The sequence below is a fragment of the Lycium ferocissimum genome, chromosome 10 (assembly GCF_029784015.1).
Source record: "Lycium ferocissimum isolate CSIRO_LF1 chromosome 10, AGI_CSIRO_Lferr_CH_V1, whole genome shotgun sequence".
Taxonomy (NCBI): Eukaryota; Viridiplantae; Streptophyta; class Magnoliopsida; order Solanales; family Solanaceae; genus Lycium; species Lycium ferocissimum.
In genome coordinates, this window is record NC_081351.1 from 54,008,197 (window position 1) to 54,015,213 (window position 7,017).

General features: G+C 38.3%; 1 long non-coding RNA gene across 1 annotated transcript; it reads left to right on the forward strand.

The window, feature by feature from the left end:
• Positions 1–694: 694 nt before the first annotated feature.
• LOC132034304 (uncharacterized) lies at positions 695–6,703 on the forward strand. Its single transcript, XR_009409020.1, has 2 exons — positions 695–1,980; positions 4,299–6,703. It is a non-coding gene; the product is annotated as an uncharacterized LOC132034304 (long non-coding RNA).
• Positions 6,704–7,017: the final 314 nt, after the last annotated feature.

Below are 7,017 nucleotides of genomic sequence, written 5' to 3' on the forward strand. Positions count from 1 at the left end.
TTGTTGTCTCTTTATGCATCAGTTTTCTTACTATCCTATTGTTGTTACCGTGTATGTTTTCATATTTGCTTTGTTTCTGCTTTACTTGAGTTGAGGGTCTATCGAAAACAACTTCTCTCTATCTTGTCAAGGTACCTGACCCCACTCTGTGGGAACACATTGGGTATGTTTGTGTTGTTGTTGTTGTTGTTGTTGTTGTCCCTCTGTCTCAATTTAAATGTCTTAGTTTAACTGGGCATGCAGTTTAAGGAATAAAAAAGTGACTTTTGAATCTTGTGGTTCTAAATTAAAAGATGTGTGTAATGTGCTAAAATGTCCTTTAAATCTTGTGATTTTAAACTTGTCATGTAGGATGTTTGAATTGTCAACTTACTAAATATAGAAAGAGGCACTTTGAAAAGTAAGACACTTGAATTGGAACGGAGGGAGTAATTTTTAAAATTATTCATGAAGTTGCTATTCCTTCTATGTGAGCTTCACATACATTTTGAGATGTGCATTGCTGGTTTAAGGTTCGTATTAAGAAGGAGCGGTTGTTGTAGGATGAGTTTCAGTTTAGTAGACAACTAGCATTATTGAAATGAAATGGGCTAGATGGAGCGAATAGATATAGAGGATTCATGTAGCCTAACCCAACTAGTTTAGGATTGAGGTATAGGTGTTGCTTTTTATCTTGCTAAAGTAAGCAATGGTACTTAGAAGACTGGCAATGTAGTTGATTTTATCCGTGTCAATCGACCGTGTTGGAGAGATAGCAAGATACTTTATGATAAGCATACACTAGATGACATGAATTGATTGCTTGTATATATCCCAAAAAAAGTTCTATTCGGCCGTTCGACATAGTAGAGAAGTAGCAACTTGAGAACTTGAAGCTGACTAATTTGTGCTATGATAATGTAAGAAAGATTTCACTACTCTAATGGATCGTGTTGGGAACATAGCCAGTTGTTTATACGTTAATCACATGCTAGATGGCATGAATTAATTGTTGATAATGACTAGAATTAGCAGAGAGTTATTTCCCTCGATGAGGCAACACAAAAAGAAAAAAATAGTAATTGAGAACTTAAATGGACTAGTTTTTGCTATGATATGTAGAAAATATTACATTTATCTGTGTAAAAAAGTTGGCTTGGCAATAGGCTTCAACTGCTTAGAGTGGATTATTGCATATGGGTGTCTTATTGTGGGGTTAGGGTTTACTCTACCTTCTGTCCTCAAGGTTTAGTTTTGCTTATTTAAGATGGGCGAAAATTATAACTGATGTTTAGTCACCAAGGAAGTTGATTGACTCATGTTAGCGAACAATCTCCAATGTGTTGTACGTGAATAAAATTACCATGGTATTTATGATTTATTATTTAAACATGCATGTGCATATCTTTTTTTCGGTAAATAAGTTTTTTTTTTTTTTTTTTTTTAAGAAGGAAGATATGTACATACAAACCAGCAACCTTACATGATAATCAGAGATCAAATGAAAATGTAAACAACATTCTACCCATCCCTACTCAATCCCAGAACTACATCAGACATACTACTACTGCTACCTTGCTACATTTCTATGGATAAGAGTCCATATCCTTCAACACCCTAGCAGTTCTTGCATTGTTGATTCCTCTACAATGGACATCCCTTACAATTGCCCTGCTCAGCACCTCAATTCCCTTTTGTTTGTTTTGAAAGAGGCGTGCCATTCCTTTCTTGCCAAACTGCATACACACAACAGGCCAGCACCATTCCAAACACCTGGGCTTTTCAGATCTCCCTGTTGCATTCCTTGTAGCCCACTCAAGCTCCTTAGACCACTGCAGAGGTGCTCTTTGGATCTGCTACCACTTTAACATTTTCCTCTATAAGTTTCTGAAAATCTGCACTGAAAGAATAGGTGATCTCTAGTCTCCTCAGCATCATCACACAGTGGGCAAGTAGTGATATTAGTGATCTTCCATTTTGCAAGTCTGTCTCTAGTATAGAGTCGCCCCATGAGCTTGTCACGACGCATTTTACTAGGCCGTGCGGGCACCTATCATTTCCACCGCGATAGGCGAACCCTTATCGCAATATAATCAATTTCAGTAAAGGCGGAAGAAATAAATATAGAATAAGTCTCAAATCATCTATATAAGATAAAGTGCGGAAATACTACATACCACCCCATAGATCTGTCCTAGTCATACAAGAGCACTAACTAAATACTACAAGTATGAAAGATGATAAAGTCTCATAATACAACTATCTCGAAATGTGAATAAGACAAGTAAGTAAAGGAAAGAACATCCGGGCAGCAGCTGTCATCGTAGTCACCCTGGAATGACTCTACAGTAGCCTCGCCAATTAGCCAAGAGGGGAAAGAGTGGAACCTATCTAATACTCTGCATCCATAAAAGAATACAGCAAGCGTAGGTCAGCACAAACAACAAGTACTGATAGGTATCATAGGCCGACTAAGACTAGTTGGTAGATAAAAAGACATAAGGTAAAAGAAAACAAGCAAACCATAGAGTACAAGTCATGCTCATAAGAAATCGACTCATAAAATCAATGCCTTGATGTAACATCTAGCCCTAAGTGAAACAGATATCTAAGTATACCGAAAACCAAGTCTTATCAAGTCAAATCAGCACGTGGCCCATATCAATATGTCCAAGAATATGACCAACACAGTATCCAAATCATAAGCAACTACAAAGGATAATCAAGCAATGCAATATGGGATATGAATGCGATGCAATGCAATGCCTGTACTCTTGTACTCCGAAAGCGGAATACCTCCACGCCTCGGTAGCACAGCCCATGGGGGACCCGCGAAGTCCAAGTACCGTCACTCTGCACACAGCTCAGATGACTCAATTATCAACCAGTGTCACAATATCGATTTTCCATATTAGCCCCCTCCGCACACAGCTCAGAGGTGACTTACCATATTCCATAATCAGCCCCTCCACACAGCCTTAGAGGTGACACACCATGTTCCATAATCATCAATGTCCCTTCTCATTTCCCTCAATAGTGCCAGTCACACAGTATAATAAGATGATATGAAATGAATATGGAACGATGCAAATACAGACAATGAAGAATATCAAGTTCAAGTTGTGCCACACACAAAGACACCAATATCATCAACAAGTAATCCACACAGTAATCATAATGAATTTCTAATTTTTCATAATAATAAGAGCAAACTATCTCACAATGTCTATACCAATAACGAGGTGTACACTAAGTACCAATATCAATATCAAGTAATTTCAAATTTTCGATTTACTCCCAAATCACAAAAACAATCCACCAATTTATACACAACGTACCAAAATAGGGTCCTATGGAGTCTACAGGCCCCTAGCCTAATCAAACAAATCACAAGCAATACCAAACCCTAATGCAACATCCAACCCACCTTCATACCCGAAGGTTTACATGAAATCTCTGACAATATCATCTAAATATACCCTTCGCTAGTTGAAGTCTCACCACAAAGGTAAACTGTAACCTATCGGGCAGGCCGAGCAGTAATCTCAAGTCAAACTTGCACCCTTCCTTTACATTGAGCCTCAAGATAATCAAAGTCTCTAAGAGTTTGCCCCAAGAAACCTATAGAAAAGCTCCCAAGATAAACCACTTTCGGAATAATAAATGAATGAAAAGACTTGGGGTTTTATATCATTAAATACTCCGATCACGCCGTCGAGGCCCCCCGCCATGGCCGACTACCGCTATGGCGCCACCGCTATTTCGGTCACCCCAACCGCTAAAGACCCGCTGCTACAGCGGTCACCCCACCACTATGGCACTCACCAGACACCAGAAAAATTTTGGTGTCTTTCAAACTTGAAATCAACACCCAAAATCACCCCGAAACCTTCCGGACCCAAACCAAATATGCAGATATACATAAAAACACGCAATGAACACACTCGTGGCCTTGAAATTCCTACGAGGTCTTATTTTCCAAGTCAACTCCCCAACAACCTAAAATCAACTTTACAACCAAGCCCCAAAATGCACCCGAGCGCATTGGGAACCGAACCGAATATACATACAAGTTCTAAACGACTATTCAGACCTCTCGGAATTGACAGATATTCGAAAAAAGGTCTGTTTACCCAAAAGTCAACTATGAGTCACACGTTTTTCACTTAAAAGCCAAATTTTCCAAAAGTCACATCAAAACTCACTCCAATGCCTAAAGGAATTATGCCACCTGTCCCCGCGGGTCAAAATGGTACTAATAAGGCTCGAGAACTAGTTAACGGGGCAAAGTGGTCAAAAACGCAATAACGATCGAACAGGTCGTTACAGAGCTACCAGAGTCAAGTTAAATATCCACTTGGGGCACCCAACATTGTTACAAACAAGCCTTCTCCAGCTGACCTTAGGCAGGCTATCCTTTATGGCATTGTATATGGACTTGATTTTGAACTCCGGAAGCTGCTGAAATTCCATCTGTGTGTAGCCAGCTTTAGCCACTGTCTCCTTAGCCTTGAGAATCTTCTTGATTATCCAAGCAACCTAGTCGGGGTTAGCTTCCTCAATGGATTGATTTTTAATGTAGTAAGTGTGAAAAATGTATTAAGTCTGAATCCATTGGATCCAAAACCTATCCTTTTCTTGCAAAGATTCCAATAATTTTTACATATGACTTCTTGTTCCATTTCAGTATGTCTGTAACATTAAACCCACCAGCACACTTACATATGGCTGCATTTGCGTATCTAATATAACACAAGGTGGGATAAAAGGACTCTAACACAAAAGTCGTAATGCACAATAAAATCTAAATGTGTGCAATGTAGATCATTGAACGATTTGTGATAGGGTGTGTTTTACCATAGTGATGACTGAAGGGAGAATTTATTTCTGAAGCTGTTTTAAAATTGACTTTTTCTTCTATTTGGTTCAGAAGACAGAGATTTAAGAATTTAATGGCCATAGCACTTTTTTTTTTCGAAACTGGTAACATTTGTATTGAATTCAGTACTTGGGTTGTCCTGGAGAAACCATATTTACAAAAAAGGAAGAAAGAAAGAAAAAAACTTCCAAAACTGAGCCTACGATACTAGATAAAACCTAAAGCATCTAGAATTGTCTCTGTCTCATTAGGGAAAACTTTGTACACCAAAAGCAGAACAACAAAACACAGTTAAGCTTAATCTTCTAAACGTTGCTACTCCTATTTTCAAAACATTTGTCATTTCTTTCCTTCCATATAGTCCACCAAATACAAGCAGGAATGATCCTCCATCTATCTCTATTTTTAGAACCAAATCCAGCTTCCTCCCAACTGAAAAGAGTGTCACCAATCTTACTAGGCATTGTCCATGAGATGCCTCTGAGATTGATAAAAATTTGCCACAGTTGGTTAGTTACTTTGCAGTATAGGAAAAGGTGTCTAACTGTCTCAGTATCCCTACCACATAAGAAACACCTATTGCATAAGGGGATTCCCTTCTTTGCTAGATGGTCAAGAGTTAGAACATCCTCATTAGTTAGGAGCCAAGTGAAACATGCCACTTTATATGGCACTTTAACTCTCCAAATATGTTTCCAAGGCCAGTTGGTAATCTGAGGTTCAACTTGATTTGGCTTGTTTTAGCCTTCCTTCACCTTATATATACCTTTGGTATTCTCATTCCACCATAAACAGTCCTCTCCACTCTGTACTCCATGGAAACTTTCTAGATGCTTGTACAATTCAACCACTCTCGGATCTCCTAATCATTCAGATGTCTTCTAAGTACCAAATCTCATCCTTGTTGTGTCCACATTTCAGCTACTGTCTTGTGTTAGCGCCGGGACAGAGCATAAATATTAGAAAAAGTGCCTTGTACGCTGTCAGAATCCATCCACTTGTCTTTCCAGAAACGAGTCTTTTTTCCATTGTGGACCTTGATATTAGACTGACTTTTGAGGAATGTCCAGAAGAACCTGATGGTTCTCCAAAGGCTAACACCATAAGGAGTAGTGACTTCTATAGTTACCCAATTGTCCATCTCCCCATATTTGGTTTTGCCTATGTACAAAAGGGAAGAGCTTAGGTATATATAAATATCAAAGAAACTGCATAATTATAAAGTGTGTGCTCCTATTTAAGTTGAATTTAGATAAGTTCCTTGAGTTGAGATTCAGTTTTCTATGCAAGTGTTTAGAGTAATGTAAAACACATGTTGTCTTTACTATGTTGTTATACCAAATCTGAATATGCCGGCTTCAGAGTTTGGATTTTGCGAGCATTTCACTTAAATGAAGGGATTGGGCATATGGATAAATGCAAGCAGTTTGTAGTCTATTTGTTCAATCTTTCTGTCTTAGAGCAAACGCCCATTCAAGAAATGACTAAAATGATTCTGGTGAACATTAGCCATTTCTAGTTCTCCGTCTCTGCTCATTTCTACGGTGCTCTTGTTCTAGATTCACCCCTCGGATTGAAGGGCCAAAAGCTGATCAGTGCATGGAGAGTGGAGAACCTTAGAGCCCAAAGGGATAGGAAGCTGAAAGGTATGGTAGGGACAAGATCATGAGGATCTGGCAAGCTAAAAGAAAAGGAGCTTTTTTTTTCTCGGAAGAATGTCTAACTTTTCCCAGTTTTTCTTACCAAAGATCATGAATGACTTGTGTTATGGAATCCAAATAAGAAAAGATTATCTTGTTCATCATTTATACTTTAAAATATTATGGGCAAATGGGCAACAGAAAGTATGGTGGCCAAAGACAAAAGTAGACACCAGGTAAAATAGTAGGAGAGTAAAATGTCATCTAATTCTCATCAAGACCACTGAACGAAAGGAAAAAATGGGATAAAAGATCTGTGCACTACAATGTTTTGTCTAGCTAACTGATTTATTCCTTTTTGTCTCACTTTAATTGTGCGCAAGTATAATTTGTAGAGCATGAAGATATTTGGAAATTAAGTCTGTATAGAAATTGTTAGAGCAAATGAAAGTGATGCATTCAATAGAATGTCTTTTACTTAATCTTTCCAAAAATAAACAGCATGTTATAGCATGCACA